This window comes from Tupaia chinensis, unplaced genomic scaffold (genome assembly GCF_000334495.1).
Source record: "Tupaia chinensis unplaced genomic scaffold, TupChi_1.0 Scaffold000402_1, whole genome shotgun sequence".
NCBI lineage: Eukaryota > Metazoa > Chordata > Mammalia > Scandentia > Tupaiidae > Tupaia > Tupaia belangeri.
The window spans coordinates 1,538,070-1,558,639 of NW_006159904.1; the positions used below are offsets into that span (position 1 = coordinate 1,538,070).

Consider the following 20,570-nt stretch of genomic DNA (forward strand, 5'->3'; position numbering starts at 1 on the left):
GAGGGATGCAGCTAGGTACAGAAGCAGAAGCCAAAAAGTGATAAAAAGTCATAATGTTTACATATGTTTTACAGTTGTAAAAGGCTTGAGGAATAGGGGCCAGCAGTTAGTGTAATGGCTATGTCGCTGAACTCCCATGTAGTTGACTACGGTTCGAATCCTGGACCCGGTGGCTTAAACTCATGCCAGGCACGTGTGCATGCGTGCCTAAGATCCCGAGAAGAGAATGGAGGAGAAGGGATTGTGGTGTGGCCACACCCTGGGGGTTGATTTCTCGCTTTCTATCTCTCTGTCTCTCTCTGTCTTTCTGGCAAGGGAATGCACCCTACAGCAAAAAGCTCTCAAAAAAAAAAAAAAAGCCTTGAGGAATAGATTAAAAAAAAAATTTTTTTTCTGTGTAGAATTCTGGATGACTTTGCTAGTTATGATTATTTGATATTACTTTTTGAAGAGTAGTTAATAATTTAACACCTTTAACTAGTTTTCTGTTACACAAGTACTGTGCATTGAGACCTGAGTCAGGCAATATCGAGACTGTAAAATTGATATGAAATACACAGTAGTTTTTTCTTTTTTTCTTTCTTTCTTTTTTGTTTTAGAGACTTTTGCTATAGGGCGTGTGTGCTCAACAGAGAGAGACAGAGAGACAGAAAACAAAAAGTCACCCCTACCAAGGGGGGATGGCCACACTGCAATCCTTTCTCCTCCATACTCCTCTTGGATTTTGGGCATGCATGCACATGCACATGCCCCTGGTGTGTTGGAAGTTGCTGGGTGTGGGACTCGAACTGTGGTGGACTGCATGGGAATCCAGTGATGTAACCGTTATGGTATCTGCTGGTCCCTGCATTTCTTTTTAACATGAATGAGTTTGAATATTCTTTCACATTTTAGTAAGAGCTGTTTTTTCTTAGCTATCTCCTCAAATTCTTTTTTAACTTACCTATTGGATAACTGGTTATCTTATAATCTATGTAGTCAAATCTATGAATCAGTCAGTTTTTCTTTTTTGTGACTTCGGGATTTAGAATTAATAGCTAAGCTATAAAGGAATTTATCCATATGTTTTTTTTAAAATTACTTTTAGGATTTTCTTGTTTTTAGACAAAACAAAAAATTTGAATCTTTCATCTGCTTGGAATTTATCTGTTGTAGTATGAGTAATTGATCCAGTTATTTTGTTTCCTGAGAAAGTTATCCAATTCTGATATCACTTATTGCAGAATATATCTTTTATTCACTAATTTGAAATGCTACCTTTATCAGAAACTAAATTCCCATTTGTTAACCGAGATAGACTACGTGGGAGTCCAGCGACATAGCCATTACACTAACTGCTGGTCCCTACAGTAGCTTTTTTAGTGTCTTATAATCTTTTTGAAATTACTAAAACACAGCACATGTAATGAAGAGCTAAACTGAACATTTCAATATAAACATATGGCCCAGAAAATTTTCTGGTCAGTCATAGAAGGAGCTAGGAAGAAACAGCTCTTACTTAGAGATATGACAACATACACACTAGAATATCTCATTTGTAACTCAATAGAATATATTAAGATCACTACAAAGAAACACCACTAACCTTTCTTTTGTATGACAGTGGTATCTTTTCAAAAAAAATTTTTTTTTTTTTGGAGAGATTTTCACTGTACGGCGCGTGCGCTCGCCAGACAGACAGAGAGAGACATAGAGACAGAAAGCGAGAAATCACCCCCCAGGGGGGATGGCCACGCCGCAATCCCTTCTCCTCCATTCTCCTCTCGGGATCTTGGGCACGCACGCACACACGCCCGGTGTGAGTTTTAAGCCACCGGGTCGGGGACATGAACCGCGGTCAACTACGTGGGAGTCCAGCGACATAGCCATTACGCTAACTGCTGGTTCCCCCCAAATTTTTTTTTTATAATGGTAAAGTGAACCATGACTTAGCAGAACTATTTTGAGTGAAATATTTAGAGTGAAACTGACTTGATAGCACCAAAGTTGCTTCCAGCTAATCACAGTAGTTCTGGCTAGTGCCTCAGTCACATGCAAAATCACAGGGGACACTTAATTAGCTGATACTGAATGATTGCTCCTAAGGGAAACACAAGGTTCATGTTCTAGGAGCTTCTGGTCACAATCAATCAATATATAACTTTGTATTTTTTTTTTTTTTTTTTCGTGCATCTGTTTGGACGACTTATTTAATATATATTGTTGATTTATTAACATTGAGCTCATAGCCAATAGCACTGTAACTCATGTCCAAACAAAGATTCTTTAAACATGTGTTATTTTCTGTTAGTTTTTATTTTCAATTAAAAATTATTTTTGAGAGACATTTTTGCTGTAGGGCACATGTGCTCGTCAGAAAGACAGAGACAGGAAGAAGAAAGCATCCCACATGACAATCCCTTCTCCACCATTCTCCTCCCAGGATTTTGAGTGCACACAGATATCCAACATGAGTTATAAGCTGCCAGGTCCAGTCTCGAATCTCAGTTGACTACATGAGAGTCCAGTTACATAACTATTATGCTACCTGCTGGTCCCAACATGTGTTATTTTCTATGAGACACATTACAGCCTTCTTGCACTTCAGAACACTAGACAACTTCAGCAGTATGGTGGGGGAACTTTCAGATCAGCAAAGCTATCTACCAAATCCAAAGATATGTGAAAAGCACACTACAAAATAGACTATGGAAAAAACACTTGTTATAGTAAGAGAGTTGAAATAGGAAGGCAGAATGTTGCCTCATTTGACCTGAGCTGGGACATAAAGGGAGAATCATATTTTTCACCATTCTGTGCACATCTGAGAGTGACTGTGAAAGCACCACAATTAGTTATTTGGAAGTACACACAGTTTTTACTGAATAGGTGCATTCTGAAATACCAAATCTGCAAATAGTGAGGATCAGCTGCATTTGGTTAAGGTATAGGTAATGACTCTAAGGATATAGGATGAAGCATGCTTCTAATGAATGTTGACTGCTTAGCAGTGTTGGTTTGAAACTGTTTTTATTATTCCTTTTAATTTTATATTGTTTACTCATTACATATGAGGCCAGGCATTTTATTATGACTTGGAGGTAGAATTATAAATAAGACATAATCTCCGTCCTCACACAACTTCTATTCTAGGGAGGCCAACATACATATTTCAAACACTTTTGTAAGTACAATAATAGATTCATGGATAAAGTGCTATGGAAACACCAGTGGAGAATCAGATAAAGTACTTGGCGGTGTCCTTAAAGGAGGTGACCTTGAACTGAATTTGATGGATGAGTAGGAGTTGTCTTAGAGGATCAGGAAGTTAGTCTATGCAGAGAGACTACATAACTAAAGGCATAGGTTAAGACACAGTATGTAGAGATGGGTATAATCTGTGCTAATAGGATGTAAATTGGAGTCACAAATGTCAGCTTTGCATTCTAAACTAAGGAGCTAGGTCTTTATCTCTGCCAGCAAAGATCAATCTATTTTCTACCGTGTGTATATGACAAATGACACTGTGCAAGATCTGCTCCTAGGAGTCTGGCCTGCTATTTTTGTGGCATTTTTGATGTACCAGTAACTGCCCATTTTCACTGCCCCTCTAGTAAGACCATCAGAGATGCAAACATGGGAGAATAACGTGATTATAGAGATAAACTTTTAACTGTTTAATTTACATAAAAAGACAAACTCCTATTTTCAAGCTATTGTTAAGAACAGATACCTGTGGCGTGCCTTCCATTTTTTTGTTTGTTTTTGTTTTTGTTTGTTTGTTTGTTTTGTTTTTTTGCCTTTCCATTTTTACCACGTACCCACATGTTCTCGTGCTGAGACTGAGGACTGCTGCTTTTTTCTCCCACAAAGCCCTAGGTTATCATATTCCTTCTACAAAATTGAATTGTTTTCCCTCAAAATTCATATGTTGAAGTCCCCCAGTGCCTCAGAGTGTGACCTTATTTTGAAATAGGGTTGTTGCCAATGTGATTAGTTAAGATGAGGTCATACTTGAGTAGGCCAAAATGACTGGTGTCCTTTCTTGTAAAATGAAAATTAGAACAGAGACAAGCACACAGGGAGAACTTCAGGGAGGGTTGGAGTTTTGCAACTGTAAGTCAAGGAACTTCCAGAAGCTGAAAGGTAATCCTGGAACAGATCCTTCCCTAGCATCTTCCGAGGAAACATGGACCTACTGACATCTTGATCTCAGACTTGTAGGATCCAGAATTGTGAAATAATAAATTTCTCTTATTTAAAGCACTTGGTTTATAGTGCTTTGTTATGGAGGTCCTAGGAAACTACTACATCATCCACATTCACAGTTTCAGTGACCAGTATAAAAAGCCTACTGTCATCCAAGAAAGAAATTTCCAAAGTGATTGCCCTCAAAGCACAATTCCCTGAAGAGGCTGCAAGAAAAGGCTTTTATAGCCAAGCTCCTCCTGGAGCTCTACATGCTGAGAAATTGACTCTCTTGGGTCCTGCAGCTGAGAGCCCAGAATTCCTCCCATACGTGACCATAGAAACAACACTTTGTTATTGTAGCATCTCTTGAGACTTGCGCTCCTAGTATATGCAGTTCTAGTGCAATAAACCACAGCCTTCACATTTTTATTGTCATCTGATTTAATAAATGTTCGATCACAAAACAGTTGATGTCATGAAAATGTGTTAAATGTACACTGTTTGAAATTCAAACAATTTTAACACATTTTATGATCCTTTGTCATGCTTTCTGCATTTCCTCAAATGCATTTTGCTAATTGCTGCATTAGAGACATGTTAGCTAACCTGACTACAAATGTGGCAAGCTGTGCTCTAAAACGCAGAATTACAGCTTTTGGATTCCAAAAGCACAGTGACTTTTACTTAGAGAGTAATTTTTCTCAATTTATTTCTGTAATAAATTGGAGATTGGAACATTTTTAGATGAACACATTAGCCTTATTAATATAGTTCTTCACCTAAGTTTGTTTGATAAACGTCTCTTTAAAGTAAGCATATTACTGGAAAAAATCTTAGTTCAAATGTCTTTCAGCAGGCTAGCTCCAAAAACTTTCTAGTAATTTTCTCCATCATATTTCTAATTATTAATAGGAAAAAAGGCATCACTGTTTTTCCTTGGGGACATTATTATTTTAAATAACAGGAATTTTTTTCCCCTAATAAGTATCTTGGAAAACATTCAACTCTAGTTAGAAGTAATCAATGATGATTTTCTTTTACACTTATTTTTTATACACTTAGGTTCCTCTATCTTATTTTAATTTTTAGTTTGTTTTAGGTCTTTATTTTTTCTTTTTGTAGGGCACATGTGCTTGCTGGAGAGAGACAGAGAGAGGGAAAAATCACTCACAGCCCCCAGGGTCATGGCCATGCAGCAGTCCTGTCTCCTTCATTCTCCTCTCGGGATTTTGGGCACAAATGCACACACACCTGGCATGATTTTCAAGCCACCAGGTCCAGGACTTGAGCTGCTGTCAGCCATGTGGGAGTCCAACCCCTTAGCCACTATGTCACCTGCTGGCCACTAGTTTGGTTGTTTTTAGTATGTATGTGACTTATCTGCTACATTCTGACTGCCTAAACTTTTTGCTAATTGATTTACACAATTGTCATTATCTGGATTGGGTGCTGACTGCATCACCTGCTCTACAAATATTTCTTTAGCCACATTGATGCAACTTTATAACAGAATAGACAGGCAAACATGATCACATAAACACTGAAAATGAAGAGCAATAATAATCAGTCCTTAAATCAGCCAGGATTTGCTCCTTTAGGACATACCTTTTGCATTACATCACAATAATAATTTGCAAGAAATGTTTGTACCAGAAATGTAAGGAGACGCCCATAGCTTTGAGTACTTTGTACTTCATATGAAGGCTTTGGCTCATGAACTCTGCAAATTTGGATTTATTAAAGGACAACTGTTATTCATTGCCTTTTCTTTCTCTATATGAGTGAGATGGTTTCAAAAGAAGTCTAGCATTGCAGAGGCAGAAAATAATTTCTAACTCTCTGCATGACCCTATGGGTGCCATGACTACAAATATGGATATCTTAAATACAAACATTATCATCTGAAACTCTTCACTATTTATGTACTAGCCGTACTGACTATTATTTGGGAAAAAAGAACATGGCAAACTAAGCTTGTGGTAAACTTAGTTTATCACTAAAGTTCTGACTCTAGGGTCTAGTAGTTTCTTAACCAAACATCTTTAGACTACATAGCCCTTCCTGTTTGTTCTTCTTTTTAAAGAGAAATTTTTGCCACAGGGCGGGTGCACTTGCCAGAGAGACAGAAAGCAAGAAATTGTCCTAGGGGAAAGGGATGGCCACACCACAATCCCTTCTCCATTCTCCTCTCGGGATCTTGGGCACACACGCACACATGCCCCGTGTGAGTTTTAAGCTACTGGGTCTAGAACTTGGACCGCGGTCAACAGCATGGGAGTCCGGTGATGTAACCATTATGCCATTTTCTACAGTCTTTCCTAATCATTACATTTTGCCCACAATGAGGTTGCTTTATAAAACATTTTTTTTTAGGTTTTGCAATAGGGCATGTGCACTTGTCAGAGAGAGACAAAGAGAGGGAAAGTGAGAAATCACCCTCTGAGGGGGCATAACCATACCACAGTTCTTTCTCTTTCATTCTTCTGGGATTTGGGGCACACACACACACACACACACACACACACACACACACACGGCATGACTTTCAAACCGACAGGTCCACTAGTCAAACTGCCATCAGCCATGTGGGATCCAGAACCTTAACTATTATGTCACCTGCTGGCCCCATAAAGTGACTTTTTTCCCCTCTATGTAGACATTATTCAATGCAGACAGAATTAAGAGATATCCCTGAGCATATATCATTCTGATCTTTTGACACAAATGAGGCTTTAATAATTTCTATACTATTTTGGGTTCAGTGTTGTACTTTTGGAGTTTCTTGAATCTATTATATTTTTAATCAATTTCTTGTTGGCTTTGTTACTTAGGAAAACTGTGGGTTTTTTTTTTTCTTTTTTAAGTTTTTTTTTTTTTTTTTTTCCCCATAGGGCACAAGTGCTTCCTGGAGAGAAACAGAGATAGAGGGAAAGTGAGAAGTCACTCCTTGGCGAATGACCATGCCTTGGTCCCTTCTCCTCCATTCTCTGCCTGGGATTTTGGGCATGCACATACATGCTGCCAGGGTGATTTTCAACTTGTCAGGGTCAGGACTTAAACTGTGGTCAGCCAGAGCCATAACCACTATGTAACCTGCTGGCCCTGCTAGGGCAAACTTTTAGACTACACTTGTTTCTAATCCAGGTGGTCAGGGGCCTGGCAGTGTTTGAAGGGTAACCATCTCAGTCTTCAAATTTCCCTCAAATGATTCTCACAAATTTTCCAATAGAGTTACAAAAGGTTTGGGGCTGAACATGACAGTGAGAAATCAAAACCTTTTCTTACCTATAGTTTCTTGTTGTAGCTTGGTGTCAGGGATGAACACAGCAGTTTCTTCTCCTTGTCAACCCAACCCCTTCAAAAAAAAATATGGAGTGTCATGTTATATTGTACCTGTTAGGCAAATGTTCTAGCTTTTGTTTTGTATAGGGCAGTGTGAAATCTGGATGAATTTTGTAAGGAATATGTGTTTGTGTGTGTGTGTGTGTGTGTGTGTGTGTGTGCATGAAGAAAGAGAGAAAGAAAAAGAGAATTTGATAAGTGCTTAATAAAGGGAGTAAAAGTAGAAGGGAGAGGAAGAGGAGAGAGAAAATGAGAGGGTTAAAGTAAGTGGTAGCTGTAGTAGGGAGAAGGAATAGGGTGAATAAACAAAATTAATAAAGGGAATATTTGGGACATTTGGTTATGAACAATATATATTTTCCCTTCTACGTCCCCAATCAACTGTGGTAGAAATTAGTTTCATTATTTTAACCAACTTTTCATTTTGAAAATTGAACAAATTGAACAACTGTATGTATACTCTTCATAAGATCCACTGGTTTTTATGATTTTTGCCTCTCTTACTCTCTGTTTCTATATATATGTGTGTTTTGTTGAAAAAATTTGAAAGCTGCAGATGTTATGATACATCGACTCCAAATATTTTAGCAGCTTGTAACTTCTTATAATAAAGATACTCCTATATAATCTTTATTACACAGGATGAAATTAATATTAATTCAGAAATATCAAAATACGTACATTTCATAGACACATTTCTCCAGTGATTCCTCAAATTTCTTTTACAGGTAGGTATTTTTTTAATTCTAGGATTCAATCAAGATTCAGATCTTGTATTTGACTGTTAAGTCTTGACAGTATTTTTCCACCTAGAACAATCTGACTACTTTGTTTTTTTTTCTTTTTGAACATTAACTTTGTGAGTTCAGGCCAGTTGTCATGTAGAATATCTCATATTCTGGGTTTATGTAATTGCTTCACTATGATTCAATTAAAGTTAAACATTTTTGGCAAAAATTCTAGATGCTGTTATGTAATTTTTATTGTATCATATCGCCAGATGTCCACCTGTCACTGGGTTAGGTTGTTAGATACCAGACCTTTCCATTATAAAAATATAAGTATTTTGTGAGAAAATACATTGGTCCATGTAACATTCTGTCTTCAACAACCTTTTACTCAATAGTTCTGTCCTAGATAAATCACTTATTACATTGAAGATTGTATAATTTTATTTAAAAATACTATCATTCTTTTTACATTTATTAGCTGGTATTCTGCAAAGAAGAGTGTGAGTATCTCTCTCTCTTTCACCTTGTCTTTTTCTCCTTCTGCTTCTCTCACTTAGTCTCTGTCTCTCTTCAACTGTCCTATTGACTTGTGGCCTCTGAGTTATTATCTATTTTTTTTTTATCATTTTTGGTGCTCAAATTATTCAAAACATGTCCAGGTGGAGCCTTCATATCACAGCAAATTTTATTGTGGTTATAAAAACACATAACAAAAGTTGCCATTTTCTGTCCCTGGATAAGTCTTTGTCTTCTTAAATTCCCTGTGTTTTCCTCATAGGCTCTCTTCCACCCAATGGTTCTCCACCTCAGAAGAACGATGACCACAGAGTCCATAGCCACTGCCTCCCTCGCCTCAGAGTTGGTTTCCGCCGACAATCTGGATGTGCACAGTGAAGCTAAGAAACTCTTGGGTTTAGGACAGAAGCATCTGGTGATGGGAGATATTTCCAGCAGCTTTTAATGTGTTCTAGGAAGCAGCCAGTCTTTTAGGTAAGAAATACGGAGAGAAAGCTAATGAATGTGAAGAAGCCTTTTTTCTTTTCTTTTCTTTTTTTTTTTAACATGAGAAATCATTCTAGAATTGGCAAGAATAGAGAATGTTGTATTGGGACATGCCTTAGATGGTGTGCATGTGCACTTTATATTCTTTCTGTTTTGAAGAATTTGACAAATTAAATATCTCATATAAGTGGAATGTGGAGTCATGCAGTATTTATTATTATTTTGTGCCAGAAGTATTTTCTTTATGGAAGGTAGTATATCTCTGAAAAGTCTGGGCAGATTACAATTCTTCCTAAGGATGGTACAGCCAGTGCTTTGTCAGCTGCAGGAGATCAGACTCCTGTCGAACCACAGACTTCTGCAGAGGCACTGAGAGAAACAAAAGATGACTCAGGAGTAGAGGAGGCCAGGGCAGACCTGGTTCCTAGTCAGGAAGAAACTAGGCTGCCTGGAGAAGCTTCTAAGGCAATTGGAGATGAGGTTGAGACCAAGGTAGCCCAGGTGGCGAATGAGAAATCACCTGAAGACAAAGCTGAGTTAGTTGCTAATAAAGAGACACAAGAGAGAAAAAACAGATGAAAGAGGTTGAAGAAATTGAAGGCTCAGAAGAAGGATAAAGAAAATGTAAAAGCTGAAGAATTCACTAATAATATTTATTCACACTAGATAATTCAACTCTTGAAACAAAATCTGTTTAAGAAAATGAAAGGGAGGAAATTGGGAGCCTAGAGCTTGCCTGGGATATGCTGGATGTAGCAAAGATCATTTTTAAAAGGTGGGAAATAGAGGAAGCCCAGCTGTATGCTGCACAGGCACATCAAACTGGGAGAAGTTAGTGCTGAATCTGAGAACTATATTCAAGCTGTAGAAGAGTTTTGGGTCTGCCTAAACCTTCAAGAGCAATACCTAGATGCCCATGACTGTCTCCTTGCTGAGACCCACTACCAGCTGGGCTTGGCCTATGGCCACAACACTCAGTATGGTGAGGCAGTGGCACAGTTCAGCAAATCTACGGAAATCACTGAGAAGAGAATGGCTAAACTAAATGAACAGATGAAAGAAGCTGAAGGATCACCTACTGAATATAAGACAGAAATCGAGGAGCTGAAGGAACTGCTACTTGAAATTAGAGAAAAGATTGAAGAAGCAAAGGAGTTCTAGCAGAGTGGGAAAGTAGCCAAAGGCTCTGAAAGCTACCTTGATGGAGAGCTCTACCTCAGGTTTTACCTCCAGTGGAGGAGGTTCTTCAATCTACATGATTGATAGAAGGTCAACAGACGGTGCTTCCTCATCAAATTATGTGATTGATATTTCCCACCTTGTCAGAAAAAAAGAGGAAAACAGAGGAGAAAGCCCCTGAAAAGATGATGCAAGGAAAGCCAAACAAGAGCCAGAGGAGAATGGAGGCAGTGGGGATGCTGTCCCCAATGGAAAGGAAGTTTCAGAAAACACGGAAGAGGAGGTGGGCAGTTATCAGGGCTTGGCCTCTTGCCTCACCCCCTGGGGAAACAAGTCCTCTTTTGTGCAAGTTCTCTACCTTGAGCCTGTTTGGACTGCTTGAGTGCTACTCTCATAGGGGGCTTCTGTGCCAGAAACATTTTCTTTATATGGAAGGTAGTATGTCTCACTGACAAATGGAACCTGATCCCACAGGTTCCCTCTGAGGAATATGGGAGAGAAGGCACTTTATTGGTAAGACCATTTGGTTGCTTCTGCTTATTCTTTTCCATATATACAAGATTATTGGTTTGGTCAGCCCTATTAGCATAGACGGTTCAGGAAATGACATTGTACTTCATGGTCACTGCCCTCTTAGTATAGGGAACAGTTTGGGGGACTTCTGTTCACTTCTTCTGAGGTTTGCTTGGTTATGTAAGATGGAATGGCTTAAACTAGAGTTACTTATGCCCAGGCTTCCTGTTTGTTTTCCAGCCTGATAATCAGGCCAAAAGCTGGGCAGCAGCAGAGGTGACCCTGGAGGCTGGAGCTACAGTTGAGAACATCGCATGTTAAGAGATGGAGTAGAGCCTTACTCTCAAGGGAAAATGTTTTTGTATATTATGTTTATTTTCCTTTTTGGGGGATTCTTTGTATAACTTCAATGAAGACTGTAAACAAAGGTTGGGGCTTTGATAGTTTTCTTCTTAAATATTAGCTTAATCTGTTCTTTGGAGCACTCTAGGTTTTATATAGTGGCCAAAGGTACTTTTTTTTTTTTTTTTTGGTTTTTTTTTTTATTTTTGCCACAACACTCAGTATGGTGAGGCAGTGGCACAGTTCAGCAAATCTACGGAAATCACTGAGAAGAGAATGGCTAAACTAAATGAACAGATGAAAGAAGCTGAAGGATCACCTACTGAATATAAGACAGAAATCGAGGAGCTGAAGGAACTGCTACTTGAAATTAGAGAAAAGATTGAAGAAGCAAAGGAGTTCTAGCAGAGTGGGAAAGTAGCCAAAGGCTCTGAAAGCTACCTTGATGGAGAGCTCTACCTCAGGTTTTACCTCCAGTGGAGGAGGTTCTTCAATCTACATGATTGATAGAAGGTCAACAGACGGTGCTTCCTCATCAAATTATGTGATTGATATTTCCCACCTTGTCAGAAAAAAAGAGGAAAACAGAGGAGAAAGCCCCTGAAAAGATGATGCAAGGAAAGCCAAACAAGAGCCAGAGGAGAATGGAGGCAGTGGGGATGCTGTCCCCAATGGAAAGGAAGTTTCAGAAAACACGGAAGAGGAGGTGGGCAGTTATCAGGGCTTGGCCTCTTGCCTCACCCCCTGGGGAAACAAGTCCTCTTTTGTGCAAGTTCTCTACCTTGAGCCTGTTTGGACTGCTTGAGTGCTACTCTCATAGGGGGCTTCTGTGCCAGAAACATTTTCTTTATATGGAAGGTAGTATGTCTCACTGACAAATGGAACCTGATCCCACAGGTTCCCTCTGAGGAATATGGGAGAGAAGGCACTTTATTGGTAAGACCATTTGGTTGCTTCTGCTTATTCTTTTCCATATATACAAGATTATTGGTTTGGTCAGCCCTATTAGCATAGACGGTTCAGGAAATGACATTGTACTTCATGGTCACTGCCCTCTTAGTATAGGGAACAGTTTGGGGGACTTCTGTTCACTTCTTCTGAGGTTTGCTTGGTTATGTAAGATGGAATGGCTTAAACTAGAGTTACTTATGCCCAGGCTTCCTGTTTGTTTTCCAGCCTGATAATCAGGCCAAAAGCTGGGCAGCAGCAGAGGTGACCCTGGAGGCTGGAGCTACAGTTGAGAACATCGCATGTTAAGAGATGGAGTAGAGCCTTACTCTCAAGGGAAAATGTTTTTGTATATTATGTTTATTTTCCTTTTTGGGGGATTCTTTGTATAACTTCAATGAAGACTGTAAACAAAGGTTGGGGCTTTGATAGTTTTCTTCTTAAATATTAGCTTAATCTGTTCTTTGGAGCACTCTAGGTTTTATATAGTGGCCAAAGGTACTTTTTTTTTTTTTTTTGGCTTTCTGTATTGATCTTTGTTGAAGTTCAAATCCCAGTTCCTGCCTTAACATGGAAGTGATCAAATGAAGCATAGCCATAGGCCCTTCATCTTCCTATGGTACTAGGTTCTTTCTATTTTCAAATACTTGACTGAACCTAGCTATCTCACAAACCTTCAGTGGTGCTGACCCTTGTTGGGGGTTACAAAAACAAAACTTGATGAAGCTCTTCGGGGCTGAAAATGGTTGATGAAATTGGGCTGTGAGCCAGGCCTGGGTGACATCCATCTTCTGTCCACCTAGTCTCCAACTGGGGTTGTAATCCTGGCCTCGAGGAGAAAAACAAACTGAAGAATACTGAGGAAAATGGTGTGTGTTTAACTGTAGAAAATTGAGCTCTCCGATTTGGAGGGGACTGAGGGGACCAATGTTGAGGAACACTTTGGATATGGTTGAAAGAATCTGAGAAGGCTGGCTGGGTTAGATTTATTTTCTGTGTGGAAAGGTTGGAATATAGCCACATTTGGAGTTATTATACAGTCTTCAGTTTTGACTTCTCAAATATACTTAACATCTCAAAAAAACCACACATAACATAAAATTGACCTTTTTTAAACCTTTTTTTTTGTATACAGCCTAGTAGTGTTAACTGTATGCACACTGATGTACAACATAGCTCCAGAACGTTTTCATGTTACAAACCTGCAACTCTATACACATTTTACAACAACTATCCTTTTTCCCCTCCTTCCAGCCCTGGTGAACACCATTTTATATTCTTTCTGTTTTGAAGAGTCTGACAAATTAAATATCTCATTTAAGTGGAACATGGAATCATACAGTATTTACTTTTTGTGACTTTTAATCTTTATTGCACCTAATATAATGCCCTCAGGTTCATCGATGTTGTGGTAATATGACAGGATTTTCTTTTTTTTTTTTTTTTTTTTTTTTTTTTGAGAGGTTTTTGCTGTAGGGCGCTTGCGCTCGCCAGAAAGACAGAGAGAGACAGAGAGACAGAAAGTGAGAAATCACCCCCCCCCAGGGGGATGGCCACACCGCAATCCCTTCTCCTCCATTTTCCTCTTGGGATCTTGGACACGCACGCACAATTGCCTGGCGTGAGTCTGAGCCGCTGGGTCTGGGACTCGAACCGCGGTCGACTACATGGGAGTCCAGCGACATAGCCATTACGCTAACTGCTGGTCCCAGGATTTTCTTCTTCTTAAACTGGATAATATTCTGTTAACTCCATATACAATTTTTTTTTTAATCTGTTCATCAGTTGATAGACACTTAGGTTGCTTCTACCATTTGGATATTGAGGATAACATTGTGATGAGTATAGGTGTGATAATATCTCTTTGAAGTCCTGTTTTCTTTTTCTTTTTCTTTTTTTTAAGAGGTTTTTGCTATAGGGTACATGCGCTCGCCAGAGAGACAGAAAGCAAGAAATTACCCCCTGGGGGGATGGCCATGCTACAATTCCTTTTCCTCCATTCTCCTTTCGGGATCTTGGCAAGCACGCACATGTACCTGGAGTTGAGTTTAAGCCACCGGGTCCAGGACTTGAACCGTGGTCGACTACATGGGAGTCCAACGAGGTAGCCATTTTGCTAACTGCTGGTCCCTGAAGTCCTGTTTTCTATTCATTGGAATGCAGATTATCTGGAAGTGGGATGGCTCAATCGTATGGTAATTCTACTTGAAATTTTTTTGAAGGGCCTCTGAAATGTTTTGTTCATAACAGCTGTATCATTTTATATTTCCACTAAAAGTGAACAAAAGTTCTAATTTCTCTACATCCTCATCAATATTTTATGTTCCCCCCCTTTATTTTTTTTGTATAATGACCATCCTCACTGTGATTTTGATTTACATTTTCCTGTTTAGTGATGTTGAGCATCTTGTCATATGCCTCATGGCCATTTATATTTCTTATTTGGAGAAATTTCTATCCAAGCTCTTTGGTCATTTTTCATTTGGGTTATTTGTGTTTTATTGTTGTTGAGTTATAGGAGGTCTTTATATAGTCTGGATATTAACCCTTTATCAGATATATGGTTTGCAAATATTTTCTTCCATTATATAGATTGCCTTTTTGTTATATTGATTATTTTCTTTGGTGCACAGATTTTTAGTTTGAGGAAATTTATTTGCACCTCTATTTTTCATTTGTTTCCTATGCTTTTTGTGTCATATCCAAGAAATCGTTGTCAAATTCAGTGTTGTGAAGATTTTCCTCTATGGTTTCTTCTAGGAATGTAGGTCTTATAACCAGATTTTTTTTTTTTAATTTATTTCGAGTTGATTTTTGAGTTATGCAGTTTATAGGAAAGTTCACTTCATAATTATACATACAGACATCCAATTTTCCAAACATCATTTATTTAAGAGACTACTCTTTTTTTTTTTATTATGTAGCCTTGGTGTTTTGTTTTAAGATCATTTGGCCACATAAGCAGTCTTCAAAAAGCTCGTAGAAAATGCATACTATGGTCCCAGCCAATGGCATGGTGATTAAGGTGGCTAGATCCCACATAACCAACTGTGTGGTTCATGTTCCAGACTCAGTGGTTTGAAAACATGTTAAGCATGTGTGTGCATGCCCAAAATCTCAACAGGAGAATTGGAGGAGAAGGAATTATGACATGGCCATCAGCCCTGGGGCATGGATGCTTTCTTACTTTTCATGTCTCTCTCTCTCTCTCTCTGTCTTTCTCTTCCTGGTGAGTGCACATGCCCTATACCAAATTAAAAAATACATACTATGAAAAAAAAAGATTCATAGATTTCAAAACTTTTTTTGTACCTAAATAAATTATTACTTTAATTTCATTTTGGGGGTAAACTTTTTGAAATCTCTTTGTATACATGAAGTTTATTCCTAGGTTCTTTCTTCTGGTCCATAGGTATATATGTATGACTTTATGCCAGTAAATATTTTTATTATTGTAGCTTTGTATTATGTTTTGAAGACAGGAAGTCTGAAGCCTCCAGCTTTGTTATTCTTTTTAAAGATTGTTTGGCTATTTGGTGTCTTCTGTGGTTCCAAGTGAATTTTAGTATGTTTTCTCTGTTTCTGTAAAACATGCCATTGGTATTTTGACAGGGACTGTATTGAATATGTAGATACTTCAGGAATATGAATATTTTTTAACAATTTCAGTTTCCAATCCATGAACACAGATGTCTTTATTTATTTGTGTCTTTCATTCCTGTCAGCAATGTTTCTTAGGTTTCAGTGTTCAAGTCTTCTACCCCTTGGTTAAATTTATTACTAAGAATTGTCTTACTTTTGATGCTATTATAAGTAGGATTGTTTCCTTAATTTACTTTTCATATTTTCATTGTTACATATAGAAACACAGCTGACTTTTGTCTTCTACAATTTTGCTGAATTTATTAGTTCTAATTGTGTATGTGTAATCTTTACAAGTTTTTTGCATATAATATCATGTCCTCTAAAAACAGACATAATTTTTTCTCACTGAAACTATTTGTTTGAAAGTTATCATTTTTAAAATACTACTTATAAACTTTTAGCATTTAATATATTATTCACATATCCACAGTCCACATAAACAAAAGACCTTGAGGCTAAAACACTTGAGAACTGCTACTTCTTAGTGTACATCTAGCAGCCTAGAATATTATGGCTGCTATGGGTTATTTGGTTCTCTGGCACACTCAATTTATATCTTATTTAAATCTGATTTGATAAATTACTTGCAATAAAACTTTGTAAAACTTATTTTTAGGCAAGGGAATTTAATCTGTCAGTGGAATTTTAAAAACTAACTGCTTTTAGTTAAAAGCGTAAGATATAAAATGCTTTTACCCTGGTGACACCAGAATGTATTAAATAATCTTTGAATGTATACACAAGTTGACTCTAATTTATGAAATAGAAAACTATATATGTGACTTATTTATTTTTTATTATTATTTTAATTTTTTTAGAGAGATTTTTGCTATAGGGTATATGTGCTCACTGAAGAGACAGAGAGACAGAAAGTGAGAAATCACCGCCCCCCCACCCCCTGGGAGCTAGTCATGTTGCAATCCCTTTTCCCCCACTCTCCTCTCAGGGTCTTGGGCACACACTCAAATGCACCCCATGTGTTTTAAGTTGCTGGGTCTGGGACATTACCTGCAGTTGACTATGTGGAGGTGCAGCAATGTAACCATTAAGCCATCTGCTAGTCCCTGTGGTTGATTTTAAAAAATATTCACTAGTAATGTGACAGTACGGGCATTAGATTATAAATGAATGGGGGAAAATGAATGGCTAATTTCAAATGTTAAATTTTATTCTTAAATAAAAATACATCTTAGATATTGCTGCTAAATTAATATATACATATGTATCTTGCCATTACAGGTCTTTCCAGTCTTCTGATTGTATTTAAGTTATAGAATAATCATTGATGCTTTTAACTTGCCATTTATAGTTTTTTTAAATGTATTGGCATTTAAAAACTCTGAGATAGCTAACATTTAAATAAATCCCTGCTCTATGGGAATTAATGTTTGATTGACTGATGTTGTGAACATATTTACTAATTTATACTACATTAAGATACTAATTATATAGCCATTTAATATATCTTGTGTTGATTAATTGATATTTGAATGTAAACATAGTTTTCTTTCTGAGTATCTTTTTGGAAAAAATGCATTGGATACAGTTTCCAGTCATGTGTTGCTTTCCTACCTTGTACTTTTTAAAACATCTTATCAGGAAAGAGTTAAATAGTACATGAAGCAAAAGTCCAGTGAATCTGACTTCTTTTCTCCATGTAGGCTTGCTTGTCCCCTTACAACCATCATTTTCCTGCAAATTTTCCATGTAGACTACTGAAACTCAATGTTATGGAAGTTCTCTACAAGCTTTGGTCATTTTTTAAGTTTCTGAATGATTACGCGTTCTTGTAAATCTGCTTATTCTATTGTATTTTATCTGGCAACTTGAGGAAAGGAAACACTGTTGGCAGGGAAGAGGGAGGACTTCTTTGAGATCCTTGATATTTTTCAATGACATCTTTAGAAGTGGCTTACCCTGTGAGAAGTGTTAAATTTCTGGACCCCTTTCCCCTTGACTAATCAAATCCGTACATTAGTGATGGGTTCCAAGTTATTAAATAGAACAGCAAATTACTTTAATTTTCAACTTGAATACTCTGCTCTTGAAACAATTTTTGGTGCAGCACTTCTCAATCTGTTACCTTGTCATGAGAAAGACTGGAACATAGGCTTCGTAGACATACGTACTTCATTTTTCTTATCTTCAACCTTAAAATCCACCTCCTTTATCAAAAATTTCCTGTAATTCTGAAGGTAATTCTCCCTTTTGATAAAGTTCAGAAACTGCTGACTTGCATCAATCAGAGTAACTTGAGAATCATCATTGACTATGAGTCCATTTTTCCATAATTTTATACTTAAACCTATCTGTTTTTCAGTTTGGGGGGGGGGACAAGCATTTAGTATTGACCTTCTGCACTTCCTCAAAAAGGTTATCAGCAAAATAATCACAATTCGTTTGTCATTACTATGAGGCTGATTGTCAGATCCTGCTTCACAAACTGATTTTTCTTTTATACTTTTAAGATTATCTACTTTTTTCATTGTCTTTTATCTTTGTCCAGTGGTTGCCTAGTTCTGGATTCCCTCAGAGTCCGCTGACACCTAGGCGGATTGACCAGAAACCCTGGACTCCTGGTTCCATGCCCCAAGGCCTTCTCAGGCTCTGAAGACATGCCTCAATCAGCCAGCCCGCCTCCCTCGGGCTCCGCCCCCTGACTGGGCAGTTCTGCCAAAACTGACATAATTTTACCTCTTGCTTTTCAATTCAGACACTTTTTATTTCTTTTTCTTGTCTGATTACTCTGGCCAAAATTTCCAGTAGTATGTTGGATTGTATTGGTGCGAGTGGGTATTCTTGGGTTTGTTTCTGGTCTTAGAAGAAAAGCTCTCAGTTTTTCACCATTAGATGTGATATTAGCTGTGTGCTTTTCATACATTGCTTCATATTCAGGTAATTATTTTTTTATTTTTAATTTGTTGAGTGGTTTCTTTTATTTCTTTTCTTTTCTTTTTTCCTTTTTTTAATCACGAAAGGCTATTGAGTTTGCCCAATAATTTTTCTGCATGTGTTGAAATGATCATGTGGTTATTCCCCTTCATTCTGTTAATGTACTATGTTACATTGACTTATGTGTGTGTGTGTGTGTGTGTGTGTGTTGTACTATCTTTGCATTCTAGGAATAAGTCTTAACTTGGTTGTGGTGTACAATCCTTTTTGTATGCTATTAATGATACTGACTTTGGTTTGCTAGTATTTTGTTGTTTTGTTGAGAATTGTTTGTATTCCATGCGCCCCCAGGGAATTTTTTAAAGTTTATTTCTTTCTGAGAGAGAGAGAGAGAGAGAGAGAAAGAGAGAGGCATCCCCAACACAGTCAATATTGAATATTCTCTACTTTTTTGTTATCTAGCCTGCTTAAGAGTTTGATAATTTTTATGGATTTTGAAATCCTTAAATCTCTCTACTTTTACAGTCAAATGTTAGTAAGAGTGCATAAGTGCATATTTTGAGAAGCAAAATATGGAAGAAGGCCAGTTAGCATACAGTAGTTCCAATTATGTTTGGATCATGCTTTTAAAAAATTCTCTCAGGGCCAGCAGTTAGTGTAATGGCTATGTCGCTGGACTCCCATGTAGTCGACCGCGGTTCAAGTCCTGGAACTAGAGGCTTAAACTCATGCCGGGATGTGTGCATGAGGGCCCAAGAGCCCAAGAGGAAAATGGAGGAGAAGGGATTGCGGCATGGCCATCCCCCTGGGGGTGTGTGTATGTGTGATTTCTTGCTTTCTGTCTCTCTGTCTCTCTTTCTGGCGAGCGCACACACCCTATAGCAAAAACCTCTCAAAAAAAAATTCTCTCTTACTTTTCTTGTCAAGCAGCTTGTATGACTAGAACATGAAATCATAAGTGATACGATGCAAATGTTGAAAAGTAAGTAAATGACCAAAACTTCAGTGATGCTTATCAAAGAATATGATCAGGCAAATAATAGCACACCACCTGGAACCTCAGAAATCTGTATTAGTTTGTAAAAAAGAGCTTTGGTGGACATTTTATCTTGGGCTTTCTCAGCCTTATCTCAGTCTCAATCTGCCTCTTTTGTTGTTCTGCTTTTATTTTTAATTGAATTGAATTGCATACATTTACAAAGTACAATGTGATTTGAAATGTGCATACATTGTGGAATGATCAAATCTGGCTAATTAAATATACATTTTTTTCCTCATAGATTTATTATTTCTTTCTGGTGAGAACATTTAAACTTTATTCTTTTAGCAATTTTGGAATACATATTTTTATTTACATACAGTGACCTTGGACTTATTCCTCCTATATAACTAAACTTTACACCCTCTGACTGACATCTCCCCCACTCCAAGCTCTGGTAAGCATATTTCACTCTCTTATTCTATTAATTTAACTTACTTATGTTCTACATATACATGAAATTATGTGGCATTTGTCTTTCTGTACATGGATTATTTCACTTAGCATAATGTCCTTTTGATTCATCTATGTTGTTATAAACAAGAGAATTTCTTTCTTTCTAAGGATGAATAGTATTCCATTGTGAATATTGGCATGAAAATCCAACCAAGACCTCCCAAACTGTAGCACCATGGTATATACTGTTTCACTCACTGGCCTCCTAGGTACTGATCCATAGTATCATGGTGCACCCAGAGAAGATTTCTCTATCCAGGAGTAACATAAGTAGTTTTCCTAGGTGTTCTTATTAAAATACTTAGTGAAAA

General features: G+C 37.7%; 2 pseudogenes; one reads left to right on the top strand and one right to left on the bottom strand.

Annotated features, from left to right (window-relative positions):
- Nucleotides 1-11,258, top strand: part of LOC102486754 (nuclear autoantigenic sperm protein-like) — a 453,231-nt pseudogene extending 441,973 nt beyond the window's left edge.
- Nucleotides 11,259-17,626: 6,368 nt separating this feature from the next.
- LOC102495057 (UBX domain-containing protein 2A pseudogene) lies at nt 17,627-18,358 on the bottom strand (annotated as a pseudogene).
- Nucleotides 18,359-20,570: the final 2,212 nt, after the last annotated feature.